Consider the following 12,862-nt stretch of genomic DNA (forward strand, 5'->3'; position numbering starts at 1 on the left):
CGTCGTTCGGTCGTTTGCAGTAGTGACGAACGCAATAGTGATGACAAGACGACCGCAAGAACGATCATAAGTAACGATTATTGTTCCATGTAAATGGGTGAACGATTTCAGGTCTTTCGCAATAGCGGTCGTTTGTATTGTTTCTCGTTAACGATTATGCAAACGATAATCGTCCCGTGGAATAGGGCCCTTAGAGTGCGCAGGGCCGGCGTAAGCACTGGGCTTTCCTGGGCAAGTGGATGGCCCAGAGAGGGAGAAGGGCCCGGTGTTCTGATGTTCACCCCGCTCACTGTTGTGCAGAGTGAGCGGGATGAACATCAGAGGACACAGGAGACGGAGCAGGACCTGCACAGAGAGAGAAAGGGTGAAGGACCTGATCACATGACCTGAAGGTCCTCAACCTTACAGTGTGGAGAGGAGCCCAACAGAGAGAAAGAAGGAGAAGACTAAGCTGTAAGTGCTGTGTGCTGTGGCCGAGGGCCTGCAAAAACCTGGGGCCGGCCCTGAGAGTGCTCATACCCTATGGAAGGTTCAGCAAAATTGTGTAAAGTGCATGGAGGCCTCCTGACTCTCCCCCAACAAATTATGTCAATGGAGATAAGGGTCGGTCATGTTGGTTTTGTATTGAGAATGTAGAGGTCGGGAATGATTAATGGCGTCCGACAATTATTAAAAGTGTATGGTCACCTACAGGCTCAAAAATTTACTGCAATAAATGGGAGGGTGCCAGTGTTTTGTTTTTTTTAGAAAAGGAGAAGGGGACAAATAATCTGGGTTACTTAAGCGGGCCATACACTTTATATAGGTGTTTGGCCGACTGTTATCTCAACCAATAACCCCATATCAATGCTTATTTGGCATGTGTTTTCAGTGGATATATTGGCGAAAGGATAATACAGCTGCAATACTGCAATACTGGCGGCCTATCTTTCCAAGAATAAATTAATCGGGCGGGTTAAATATGACTAATCGATCCCCCATTACTGAGAGTTGGGAGGCTGCAATACATATTAGATGGTCAGCAAGTCTCGACAATAATTGGCAGGTTTAGCCAACATTTCTCTGATGTATATGTCCAGCCTAAGTGATAGAGAAACTAGCTCTATACAGGCCAATATGGCTGCCAATGGTAAACTTCAGGGAACTTATTTCTTTGCCAAATTTTACAGAACCAAAGAGTAGAATGGTGGAAACCCTTTGGAATTGCCCAAAGACATCTTATAGGCTGGCCATACACATTATTTAGATGTAGGCCAAAAAATATTTCTTGGTTTTTCCCATGTTCTGATTTGGGAAAAGAGAAGTAAAGGAAGCTATAAGCATGCAATAGCTGTCTTTCGCTATCCCTCCATATACATTAATGCTTGGCTGAGTGGGTTATCTCCCTGAGAACAAAAGGATCTGGCAGTTGAACTCCAACATTGCCGATCCTTCTCTTGTCAGATATCATATGTTGAGTGAAAGTGGGGAGGCCTGATTCATCAGAGATTAATATGTATGATCAGTCTAGAAGCAAAGGGTCAGTATTCAATCCTCATAGCAAACCTCTTCTGCTCTGGACAGTTCCTGTCATGGACAGAGATGTCAGCAGAGAGCACTGTGTCAGACTGGAAAGAATACACCACTTCCTGCAGGACATACAGCAGCTGATAAGTACTGAAGATTTTAGTAAATTAAAAATCTGTACAACAATTTTTTTTTAATTTCTGCAAGACCTCTTTAACGGTAATACTGAAATTAGAAGAAAAATCTAAATGACAATCGGGAGAACAAGCTGAAAATTATGCTTGTTGCCCATGGCCCCATTTTCCTCTAAAATCAGCCTTACATACCAAATCATTTCTCCTGGATTTCCCCTTTAAGAACCCACTGGCCCTAAATTACATTCGGCAGCTGAACCTTTACCCTCGCAGTTTATTGGTTTATCAATGGATTTTGGCTTTGCCCTGAGGTTTTCTTGTATTAATCTGTCAAAAGCCAACAAGTCCAGGATACAACATGTGGTCTCTTTTATAGCTGAGTCACTCGAAGTTAACAGCACTCAATTACTAAAGGAATAGACCTAATGCCAGCTCATTGTGGCATTGACCCAGCCCAACACCAACCACAATCTCCTCCACTTTCTATTCATCTGCATACCTTGGTCATCTGCCAAATGAAGAATATTAATAGCCTGGGTTTTTCGTTTTTTTTACAGCTTCTTTGAAGTATTCTTATTACTTTTATTGAGCTTTCTTATCATCCTTATGTAGAGCCACCAACTGGCTACAACGGTCTATAAAATGTTAGAGCAGGGGTGTCAAACTGAAATACATAGTAACCCAAAATTTTAAAAATTGGACAAAGTCGCCGGCCAACCTTGTTTGAAGAGTGCGTGCAGCATTTTTTACATTGTCAGGGAAGCGTCCAGGTCACTGCCGTATGTATCACCCCTGATGCACATTCGGGTGTCCTATGGCCTACTATGCTGGTTCCTGCATGGCAGGAAGCATCCAGCGTCATGGGCGGTACGACAATGACGTTGACGACAGAGGTGGATTAACTGAACCATGGGCCCCGAGCTGTGCACAGAACTTGCCTCTGTGTCATATCTATAGTTCACCTTAGGCCCTGCACTTTTGTAACACCTACTACCCACCTTTATACAAGCTCAGTATCCATAGTGCCCAAAATTTATAAAAAACGCCCCATTCTGTAGCCCATGCAGTATTGGCTCCCATAATAGTACCCCCAATACTGCCCCATAAAGTAGTTGCCCTCACACAATAGTTACCCCATTCTACCCCCCCCCCCAATAGGTAATCACTCTACCCCATTCTACCCCCCCTCAATAGTGCACCGTATAGTACTCAGCCCCCGTCAATGGTGCACCATATACCTGTAGTACTCAGCCCCCATAAATAGTGCACCATATAGTACTCAGTCCCTCTCAATAGTGCCCCATACAGTTCTAAATTACCCCAATGTGTCCTACATAGTAACTACTCTCCCCATTAGTGCCCCACATAGTAGTTCGCTTCTCCCCTGTAGGTGAATGGGCTGGACTTACCTATCCCGCCTCCCACACTGCATATCCTCCTTCTTCACAATGTCGTTATGTCATCACACTGCCTGTGCTTGCGGCATTGCGTCCTGGCGCTCAGCATAGTGACATCATCACACACCCAGGGTGTGTCCTGCAGAAGGTTATAATATGGGTGGTCCGGGCAGCTGTCTGGACCACTTATATTATAATTACCTGCGCTGTCTTATTGGCGGGCCAGCTGTAGGAAATAAACTAAACTCCTCTGCGGGACATAGACATACACCATGTAAATCATTTTTATAGGCTGTGGTCATTGGTAATTGTGCTAATAAAAGGATTCTGGCCTCACTCTCAGGGCCTGACAGGTGAGGAAAACAGCATTCTGACACTGTTCTCCTCCGCTTTATATAATTCAAGTGTAATTGGTATCTAGTCATGTGGGAGGGGAAACTGCAGCTTCAAGTCAGGCTCAACCTGCCCCCTCCTGCCAGTCAGGCAAATCTAGAACCTGCATCTGACTCTAGAATAAGGGATCCCGGCCCTGCCCTGCCTGGATGTGGCAAAAGTAGGGGGCCCTGATTCTGGAAACAGCCAAAGGGGCTGTTTCAAGCACTTTATGTAGCTTCCATAGATGTTTATAGGAGTTTTGTAAACAGGATAGCGTTGTGAGCTATGATGTTTAGGTAACTCGAGAGTTAATGTTTGGAGATTAATAAACTATATATAACAAAAAACATTTTACCTCAGCCCTGCAACCAGGCAGTTCGGGCTGGGGGGGGGGGGGGCCTCATTTTAAATATATATATATATATACTGTATATCGGACCTGCATCTATAAGACATTAATAACATATCAAGTGGATATACCATAAATATCAAAAATAGGAGCATCCATTTAAAGACTAAGGGGGCTCTTCAGCACAAAGCAACAAAATGGTGAAGTGTCCATTAGTTACCATGGCAACCAGGTGACTAATACAGGCCCCCATCACTTTTAAAGGTAGATAGATAGATAGATAGATAGATAGATAGATAGATAGATAGATAGATAGATAGAGCCATGCCTAAGCATATAGCTGACAAACAATATTGCTCTGGAACACTGGGTATGTGTAGCTTACATACCCAAAATCAACCATCAACCTACTTTTCCAATAAAATGTATTTTGGAAAATTAGAGAAAAAACATATGCACTTGCAAGCAGTCCCAATTTTGGTGAGGTAAACCACAGAAGGTGTTTTTTTTGTGTGTTTTAAGTGTTGGCTCAGGGTCCCAGAACCTCTGTGCCACTGCTATATCCATATGTATGTGGGTCGGCACTGATGTGCATTATGTGTTTCAGGGTACTCTTTGGATAAAAGGTGCCTACTGCATTTTGGCCACTAGATGGCACTATTTTCTTTTATAGCTAGCACACTGAAGTATGTAAAAGGGTTAATTGTTCATGTGACATTTGCACCTCCTTGAGAAAAAAGTTGCCAGCCACTTTTCAAACTCTGAGCCTATTACAGGCCTACTAAACTTGCTCTTCAGTTCTGTCCTATCAGGTGTCGAGTTACTACACAACCTGCTCCACCAATAGGAAGCTAGTCCCGGATCCTACTTTTAAGACTGGTTAGCTGTGTTAGTCTGGTCTTGTCTAGTCTTAGTTCAGTTCCAGAGCAGACCAGCACAGAAGCAGAGTTTCTGAGGGAGTCCTTTCCAGGGCCTGGCCCTGTGGCCAGAGCCTGCATAAATAAAAAAATATAATCTGATTTCTTGTACAAGTTCCTGCCAGCCAGGATATGGCCTGCTAGAGTAAAAAAGGGTTAAACTACCGCAGGGGAGGGGATTAGATTAGAAGTTGTTGGAGAGTTTCTCCTTCCAGCTCACGCAAGATCTGAAATTGCTATAAACCTATCTATCCCGCTGCCTGTCACTGTGTTCCTTTTAGGACCTAGGGAAAGCTACTGCCACTCCGAGCCCCATGACAAGTGTCGCAGCGGAACCGCAACATCAGCTCCTGCAGTTAACATCTTGCACTCCTGGGTCACCACATTGTTATATATGTATTGTAATTGCCTGTAGAATAAAGATAATATATTATTCATATTACATAGCAAATAGCATTAAAAATAAATTAATAAAAAGATATAATGAAACTAATACCACCACAACAAAGAGGAATTCCACTCAAACATAACTTTTGATATGTTGCTGCCCATGTTGAGACTAACAATTCATTCTATACTTAATATCCATTTAGTCTCCTTCCCCCAGTTCAGAGCTGCTGCTTTCTGCTGCAAACTGTGTGTGAGCTTTTCTCTCTGTCTCCCCTTCCTCCCTTTAAAGATGGCTGATGTAAACAAGTCCCTGGCAGGCTGTATCAGCAACTTTGTAGCTTCTTTGTAATGCTGGGAAGGTATTCTGAGGTCAAGTTGCTGATGAACTTACTGTGATAAATCCTCCCGGCATTACAAAGTTGCAGATAGGGACTTGGTTGCATCAGCCGCTTTTGGAAGGGAGGAGGAGGAGACGGAGAGAAAAGCTCACACACAGATTTTTGTGTCTTCAGCAAAAAGCAGCAGCTCAGAACTGGGGGATGGAGACTGGGTAGATAATAACAAGTATGGAAGGAATTGTAAGTCTCACTATGGGCAGCAACATATAAAAAGTTATGTTTGAGCAGAATACCCCTTTAAGTCTATGGAAAAAGTCTTATTGCATGGCAATTTTAGAGTAACCAAAGTTTTATATAGAAATGAATGACTGATGACTCTTTTTTGGCTAAAAATGTAAAGCGTGGACTAGGCCTAAATGCAGCAGATCATGGCTATGGAGTTAAACTTGTGTTATATGCATCACTTAACATGGACTTAAAATAAATATATAACAGCCACCTCTAAGAGGGTGTTTTCCTTGTAAGGTTAGTAAACTCATGCACTTTTACATTTTTTATTCAAGCGCCGTTCTTGGCAGTCGTCCAAATACACATATTAACTTAAAACACAAGACCACAAACACCACAGAGCACTAAACCTCACCATACTGCACTGTGTGGGGATGTGAGATGAATATAGGAACCAGACAGACACCTCTGGGAGTCTGGGAAAAATGTATGGCAAACAGTCTACTGTATATGCTGCCAGTAAGATAAGGTATGGAGATCCCGATGTCTGGATAGATTACACTCTTCGGGATTTATGGCTAAGATTTGTATGGGAACTTCATATGCAAGGATATTGTGTGCTGAAATACAGTGTTTTCTGGAAATGATAGAGGGTAAAATTCAAAATCCGGAAAAGAAGGACCGCCTCCATGGGCTCATTGATGTAAAGGCTACCCCTATGCAGTTATTGGGGCTTTTTTATTGGGCCAATGCAGGTGTTTATGTTTGTTATATCTCTTTTCTATGGGGATTTGCTGCTGCTCTGGACAATTCCTGACATGGACAGATGTGGTAGCAGAGAGCATTGTGTCAGACTGGAAAGAATACACCACTTCCCTGCAGGACATACAGCAGCCTATAAGTACTGGAAGACTTGAAGATTTTTAAATAGAAATCATTTACAAATCTGTATAACTTTCTGGTACCAGTTGATTTGAAAAAAAAAAAAAAAAAAAAAAAAAAAAAATTTCGCCAGAGTTCCCCTTTAACAAAAATCACTGACAATGAGCCAGAAAACCTCAGATATAATCTAACATCTAGTTTTATAGCTTTGTGGATTTCATACTATTAATAAAACTTCACATGGATGCCAAAATCCTATCACTTGTATGTACTTACAAGTAATGTTCTATAACATCATACTAAGGCTAGGTTCACACTGCGTTTTCAGCATCCGTTTAACGGATCCGTTTTTTTTAACGTCCAGAAAAATAGGGTCAGCAACGTTTTTTTGTCCGTTTTGGTCCGTCAAAAAAAACGGATCCGTTTTTTTTTATAATGGAAGTCAATGGAAAAACGGATGCACACAAATGAATCCGTTTTTTGCAATCCGTTTTTCATGCGTTTTTTGCAAAAAACGGATGCGTTAAACGGATGCTGAAAACGCAGTGTGAACCTAGCCTAACTATGACATGTTTGACAGTGGGTCATGGGTTAGAAGACATGTGTCTTTATATACCTGGTGGACCTTTGCCATCGCATTACAGTGGGGAAGACCTTTCTTTAGGCCCAGCCTGTCTGTAGAGAGGAGGAGAGAAGTTACATTGATCCTCTCCTTGTAAGAGGATGTTCAGGGATAGAGGAGGTGTCAGGTCTCTCTTTGGGAACATTTAGGCCTACTGTACATAAATCTGTCTGAATTTCTTCTCAGTAAATCCAGAAAGATTTTCTGACCCCTAGAGTTCTATTGGGCGTGGACACCTTTCAGGATTTTTCTTGAAGGGTGTCCATGCTAGAAAATAGGACTGGAAATTACCGGATGTCCATATGGAAACTGTTTGGAATTCCGGATGTATTGCTTGGCAGCCTCGGCCAGTGTCAGCAGACAGGCAAGTGCCGCCAGTTGCTGGCACTGGCTCTTTAACTGTAAGCGCTCCTAATCAAAAGCACATACAGTTAAAATAACTGCTTGTTCAGCATTTTAAAATATTCAAACATTTTAAAAATATAGAAAAAAGATGTAATAAACAACCATTTTTCCATGTATTATATGAACAAAATCAATTGTTGTCAGGTTTGTATTTTTGATATGGATATGTTAACAGAAACGTTATGACTTTTGGAATGAGAGGATGGAAAAATGAAATGCTATTGACAAAAATTCACAGGATCAGGAAGGGGTTAAAGGGAAACTAACAGCAGGTCAGATGCTGCTGACACTGCTAACCTGCTGATATTTCCCTGAGTGCACTGATCCACCCTAACTGGCTCGTCCCTCCCAGTGAGGGGCAGATTCTGCAGTAACACCACAGCATGAATATTCAGGTAAGATGGGCTGGCCATGGCAGATCAGTGTCTGTGGGTGCTAGTGTGGTGAGCCCCCTCCTTCACCCAAGGAACTAACTTTCTATCCAGTGTGTAAGGCGCGCTGTGGTTGTCTGAAAAGAGTGTAAAAGAAGAGCAGAGAGAAGAGGTGATAGGACAGAAGAAAGTGAAGATCCCACTGGTCCAGAGATTCTGGTACACACAAACACAATAACCCTTTAAGACACTTCAGCTGTGCAGCTTCCACACTTTAATACATAATATAGCGACATCTAGTGGTCAGCCTTTAATACTACTTTGGCTGCAATAAGACCATAAAAAGTACACACTTTTGCGAAGGGTGTAGACAACAATAACACACCTAGTGGGACACCACAGTAACTCCGCCCCATGTGCACAAACCACCTAATTTGCATAGGTAATAAACCACAAATTTAACAAAAACAGCAGTGAGGAAGTAAACAAACTACCCTTATCCTCAGCGCCTCGTGCGCTATAGGGACGTATCAGCAGGTTAGATGTGTTTAACCTGCTGTGAGTTCCCCTTTAAGTAGTAAAGCAGGGCAGGCTGCATCCTCTGCGCCCCTATAATAGCGTCCCTTACATTTCCTATGTGTTTTTTACATTTCTAGTGTATGATCCTTCTTTTGCAGGATGAGCTTTACTACGGCAATGTGCTGCAGCGATGAAGTCACTGCTCGGTACTGTTTGACAGGTGAGGGATTATGGGAGAGGTTAATGCTGAATAATTTCTCCAGTGTGGCAACCTGTTATATCTTACCCCCACCACACTGCTGCCGGGCATTGCCTTCATCTCTCCCCCATCTGCCTCCCGGGAGGATAATGTACAATATTCATCTGTCTATTGAACTGTTTGTTTCTGAGTAATAAATCTTTTATGTCTACGTGTAACATCCGGCTTTCTGCATACTCTGCGCTCTGCGATCCCTCTATACGTATATATAATGCATGCGGATCTACCTATACATAGACACATATGCTATTACTTACAGTTAGGATTTTTTTTCTTGCAGGACATGACACATGATTCACGCAGCACAACACTGAACATGAAACACACGATGACACTGGGATATTACTACTTAAACAATACGGTCTTGTCTGTTGTCCACACTTCACTACGTTTTACATCCCCTGGATGAGGGCCAGACTCCGATCTGATCTTGCTTACATAACTTCTAGATTACAGAATTCAAGATGTCTCAGTGAGACGGTGCTCTGTGGTGGCGTACTTTGCCCTCCGGGCCTGTGTCTATCCATGCATGCCGCTGTTATATTATGTTATGTCAAGGATTTCATGTTAGCGATGTTTGTGGGTCTGGTTGTACGGTGGGGTTTGTGCCTTCGGGGGGGTTGTAGGCTGCTGGTTTTAGCGGTGCCGTTGCCCATGTGTGGGGATGGCGGGGCTCTTTGCCATTTTCACTTTATTGTTGCGTTTTTGGTTGGGATTGCCTCAAGAATGTACAGCACTGTAGTATGGCATCCTATAGATTGGCCTAAATATTCTTTGGTATTAGTAGTAGCTAGTGTTGAGCAGACTTGACGAACTATTCGGGTTCCGACCACGAACATTTGGCATTTGACTCCCGGAGGCTGGAGAAGTCGGATGCCAGGAAAACATGAATACAGCCCATGTTTGACAGGACTACCATGGGCTGTATCCAACTTCTCCAGCCTCCGTGAGTCAAATGCCAAGTGTCCGTTGCCAAACCTGAATAGTTTGGCAAGTCCGCACAACACTACTGATAGAATTGAGTGGATGGATAGTATAATAAAGTGCACATACCCTTTGTACAACCCGGTTTACTATGAACCTGTGCTGCCTGCTTCAGCCTGTTTGCTTGGTCTGGACTATACATCTCCCCAGCCAGCCCTAGGTCCTGACCTATAGCCGGACTTGTCTCTGCCTGACCCTTTAGTGCTTCTCACCACTTTCTCTTGGTCTGCTGGTTCAGCCATGTAGTGTCCCACTACATGTTTCTTTGCTCTTTACACACCCAGGTAAAAGTGTTTCTGTCAGGTGTCCCAGTTAGTACAGATAGCTGCTGTGCCCTACTCTAACCACTAGGTGTCACACTCCTCCTGGGCAAAGCTGCAGTTCAGAAGAAGGTTTAGTCTGTCACACACACTCTCACACTCAGCCCTTCCTTCCTGAGTAGTTCAGTCAGTTGAGTAGTTATAGGTTAGGAAGAGACCAGACTTGTTCCCAGTGTGACCTACACCCACAGTTAAGCACTGCTAGACCTGACTAGAGGGTGACCGGAGATAAAGAAGCACCCCCCTTGCCTACACCATGGATTAATTTGTCAGGACAGTCTACTCTCTAGGAGAGGAAAGAAAAGACTGATCTGCAGTAGAGCACAGTGCAAAATATCCGCTCTCTACTGAACTTCGCTCAACTAAGTAGAAAGGAGACTACTAGTTAGGCTAGGTTCACACTGCGTTTTCAGCATCCGTTTAACGCATCCGTTTTTTGCAAAAAACGCATGAAAAACGGATTGCAAAAAACGGATTCATTTGTGTGCATCCGTTTTTCCATTGACTTCCATTATAAAAAAAAACGGATCCGTTTTTTTTGGCGGACCAAAACGGACAAAAAACGTTGCTGACCCTATTTTTCTGGACGTTAAAAAAAACGGATCCGTTAAACGGATGCTGAAAACGCAGTGTGAACCTAGCCTTAGCTATCCCCAGAGACAGAGGCCTGGGACTACCAGTCAGGACGGTAAATGACACCAAGAGGCAGAAGCCGGTCAGATAAGATATCTAGGACTTATCTATACGTGATTACGAGGAGTTCTTCAACATATTTCAAACACTTACATCCCAGCAGAGTACTTACTAAATTAGACGGGGGGGCTCCTATCCGGCCCCTATTTCCTATTTCAACTTCTTCTTCTTATCTTACTGTACTTCAAGCTACTACAGATATTATTGATTTGCCACTAAGTATCTAAGCACTTTATCTTTCTTTGCATTAAAAAGAAGTTCTGTTGATGAATATTGTTTAAAGTGGGACTTTGCAGTCGTACCTTCACCCAGGGGCGAATTAACTTTACCATAGGCCCCGCGCTGTTGACCAAGCTTGGGCCCCCCACCCCACTGGAACTATGGCAGCACTAGTGTGGTGTCCATAGTAACGGATAGATAATGTCATGATGCCCTGATTTGTGCAAAACTGCTGTAAAAAATCAGCAGGTTTTTTTTTGCTAATCATGGCAAAACTGTAGTCAGGAGACAATACACCACTGAAAATATAAGTCTTTTTTGGTGGCCATGGGCCCCCCAGGAGCTCAGGAGGGAAACGGACCTATTATAATCTGCTACTGCCTGCACCCACACTCTGCACCTCACATCTGTTCTATTTTAAGGTCCAGTGCCCGTGTGTCTGGGGTGGGTGTTACCACTCCTGGCCACCGTGATAAGTAGCCCCCAAAACACCAGAGCCCAAGGGCTGGTTCAATACCAGTATCCAGCGACTCAGACCACGGCAGTCAGCCCCTACATTGGAACCACGCTCAAAGATAATAAAGGTAATAATTTAGTCTCGGGCCGTGCACGCCCTGCGCCCTAAACCTGTTCAGGTTCAGTAACCAATAAGAGCGGTGCGTGTGTTCTGAGCAGTTGAAGCCTCTGTCAATGCACGTGCGCCACTCTTCCTGGCTGTAGCACCTGAACAGATTTAGGACACAGAACATGTGCGGCATTAGTGGTGTGCAAACTGGAGGAGTACAAAGGTGGAGGAACTGGAGGCGTACATAGGTGGATGAACCAAGGATGAGTTGTGCCAGGTGGCAGCATGGCCGGAGAGCCGCAACTCTTTTTTGACACTTGGTTACAGTAAGGGCCAGTTCATACGGAGTAAAAGCAGCGGAACTCAGTCTTAGTGTCATACAGTCTGTCTATAAGAGGGCTCGCTCTCCTTCTTTCTCCACGCCTCTCTGCGCTTTTACTGTTTTTACTCCATGTGAACTGGCCCTAAGAAAACGAGCATTGCTTATTTTCTGTTACATGGACAGATAAACTAGAGGTACCATGTCCCTTAGGGTTCTGTCACCTATACAGTGGTCCCTCAACATACAATATTAATTGGTTCCAGTAAGACCATTGTATGTTGAGACCAAAACTCTATGGAAAACCGGTAATTGGTTCTAAATCCCCCAAATTGAGGAAAATAGGCAGATAACTACTATGGATACAGCAAGTCCTTACCAGACCTTACAACAGTCAGAAAGAGCTACAAGAGACTCTAAATTTCTTTCTATGTACGGGACTGGAGCGTTTTCAGGTCCTGTACAAATCACACAGGGTCCCAGAAATATAAAATGAAGCTGCCCTCAACTGGTGCCCAAAGGATCAGCTCATCCTGACACAGGTAAATAGTGGTACAGGACATGTAGTATCACACTGTACTGTAGAGGAGATACCAGACACACACAGCAGTACAGGACATGTAGTATCACACTGTACTGTAGGGAGGAGATACTAGACACACACAGCAGTACAGGACATGTAGTATCACACTGTACTGTAGGGAGGAGATACTAGACACACACAGCAGTACAGGACATGTAGTATCACACTGTATTATAGAGAGGAGATACTAGACACACACAGCAGTACAGGACATGTAGTATCACACTGTACTGTAGAGAGGAGATACCAGACACACACAGCAGTACAGGACATGTAGTATCACACTGTACTGTAGGGAGGAGATACTAGACACACACAGCAGTACAGGACATGTAGTATCACACTGCACTGTAGAGGAGATATCAGACACACACAGCAGTACAGGACATGTAGTATCACACTATACTGTAGAGTGGAGATACTAGACACACACAGCAGTACAGGACATGTAGTATCACACTGTACTGTAGAGGAGATACCAGACACA

Source organism: Dendropsophus ebraccatus, chromosome 1 (assembly GCF_027789765.1).
Source record: "Dendropsophus ebraccatus isolate aDenEbr1 chromosome 1, aDenEbr1.pat, whole genome shotgun sequence".
In the NCBI taxonomy this organism is placed as follows: Eukaryota; Metazoa; Chordata; class Amphibia; order Anura; family Hylidae; genus Dendropsophus; species Dendropsophus ebraccatus.